Consider the following 2885-nt stretch of genomic DNA (forward strand, 5'->3'; position numbering starts at 1 on the left):
CTCTGTGGGAGAAAGTCCTGCTTCCCTAAAGATCACAGCCTTGAAACCCTATAAGGCATCTTTGTTCTGGTTCATTGGTTCACTATGAGTTATAAACAACTTGCTGGTACCCAATAACACACAAACATATTAACAAATGTGACTCTGCTAGAACATAAGTGTTAATAAATCATTCAGACATCTTGACTTGGACATCCACAGATAATTATGATATTAACTTTCAATAATAACTTCGTGCTAGGATAGGAAATGTACAGAATGGTAAGAAGTCAAGCAATGTATCTTTCTTACATTATAGATTTGGCACCATGAAGGCGATGGCATGATCCAGTACATTTTACCAGTGATTGACTGTTCAGTCTGGTCTGAAGTGATGAAATTAGCTGAATAATTCACAAGTCTAATTTTTTGTGTTTTTAAAATAAATGTTGCTGTATTCTTTTTCTACATCTCTTAAAATAAAACAGACATGAATGCTTTGCCTTAAAACAATTCAACTTTAGACCCAACAAGTTAACACAGTTCAATTTTGTTAAGAAATAAATATAGGAAAGTTTTAATTTTTTAGTGTGACTTTTAATGTTGCAAAGACTTGAAATAAAAGGCGTTACAGAAAATGAAACATTTATTACATGATATTTCAAAATATGAACACTTTACACTCCTTTGATACCCTTGTCTGAGTTCATTTTATTGTGGTAATTTGCATGTTGCTATGATGCTGGAAGCGGTGCTAAGATTATTTTAAATACCAGTAGGATTACCCATGGTGGACAGGTTTCAACAGAGCTTCCAGACAAAAACACACTAGGATGAGTGAGTTGATGATGTACTCCTGAAATATAGAAAATGAAAATCCTATGTATCACCACAGAATATTGTCCAATATAGTGCTAGTTGATGACCAGCCTTGGTTGGAAGGCACTCAAAACATACAGTGGCTACAACAACGAACTTGAGCATATCAACAGTTGTGAAGATGCCATGTTGTTATTGTTAAGTGCCGATGAGTCAGTTCAGACTTGTAGCATTTATAGGGTTACTGAGGAGCTCCTGGTGGGTGTGAACCACTGATCTTGCAGTTCAAACAGATCTTGCAGTCCAGTGCTTATCTCACAGCACCATTCTGTTATACATGGGATCGTCATGAGTCAGAGCTGACTTCACAGCAACTAGCAAAAACAGCACTCCTTTTACATGGAAAATATTCCATTTCCCCCATTTTCCAACACAGTATATTGTAACTGCTAAGACTTGTTGAGGATACCTGCTTTACCTCCCTACAGCTGCTTCAGGTGCCTTGTCTGCATGTACCTATGGCTCCTAGCACAATCTCTAGCATAGAATGGACCACACTACATTGCAATTTTGCAATTGCCTGTTATTGGTCTATCTTTCCATCCAGAGTATAATCTCCTAAAGAGTGGCAATGTCTTCATCATTATCTGATCATCAGTAACCAGAATATTAGCCACAGAAATTCAATGTGTAACTGCTGAATACCTAAATGAATGCATACTACCACCATTTTATAGTTAAAGATCTGGCAGAAAAGAGAGAAATTGTCTTGCAAAGCATGTCTACTGTAAATCCCAAATCAGAGCAACTAATATAGACAATCTGCATAATTTTACAAAAATATCAAATCACTAAACTGGAGACAAAAATTTGATCTTCCTTTATTTAAGCATTTAGAAATAGCTGTGTTCAAAATCAGAAACTAAATTATTGAATATAACTTCATAGTTCATTTAGACCACATGGAATGTATTCAAAATCATACTTAGAATAGTAGGATTTAAAAGCTTCAACTTCTGCAGAAATGTAGGTTCAAATTCCAGCTGTTTGACTTAGATAATTTTCTAAACTTTTAGTTTCAATTTATTTACCAGGAAAATGGAGTCCATGAAACTTGCCTGATTCCCCAGATAGATGGAAAGAACCAAACTTTATGGAAAGAACCAAACTCAGTGCCCAGCACAAAATAAGTACCTGACAATAATGAAAGATGAACTATTTAATATGTAGAATGATTAATTGATAAATAGGCAAGTATAACGGAGAAACAAGGAACCTTGGTGACACAGTGGTTAAGCATTCGGCTTCTAACAAAAAGGCTGGCAGTTTGAATTCACCAGCCATTCCATGGGAGAAAGATGTGGCCGTCTGTTTCCAAAACTATTACAGCCATGGTAACTCTATGGGGGAGTTGGACTCTGTCCTGCAACATCTCTGAGTTGGAATCAACAAATAAGTACAAGTAAAAAAGTGACAGTTGTTTTGTTACATGCATCTGTATACTTTTTTTCTTTTAGAAACAGGATAGTATGTTTTTGTTTTTTAGAAAAATAATTAATCTTATTTCTGAGTTATCATAAATAATACTTTGTTTCTCAAAAGTAATCCACTCAATATTTAAGAACATATAAAGGTATCTACCTTTGTGTATGCAAATAGATATAATTATCTTTTGACCCACCAGTCACATTTCTTGGATTCTATCCCAAAGATATATAAAAAATGCAATATATATATGAATATGCATATAAACGCACTGCCATCAAGTCAATTCTGACTAATAGCAACCCTCTGTAGGGTTTCTGAGGCTATAAATCTTTACGGGAGCAGAAAGACTTCTCTTTCTCCCTGGAGCTGCTGGTGGATTTGAACAGTTAATCTTGTTAACCCACTACACTATGAAGGTCTATATAGTTACATATGAGTTATGACTCACCACCAGGCTTCATATAGTTATATATGAGCTGCCGTGGCTTTGGTTACACAAACACACATGTGGTTAAGTGCAGTTGAGTCATTTCTGACTCATAGCGACCCTTCTTCTCAGGGTCTGCTGGTGGTTTGAACCACTGACCTTCAGATTAGCA

This window comes from Chrysochloris asiatica, unplaced genomic scaffold, assembly GCF_000296735.1.
Source record: "Chrysochloris asiatica unplaced genomic scaffold, ChrAsi1.0 scaffold00015, whole genome shotgun sequence".
NCBI lineage: Eukaryota > Metazoa > Chordata > Mammalia > Afrosoricida > Chrysochloridae > Chrysochloris > Chrysochloris asiatica.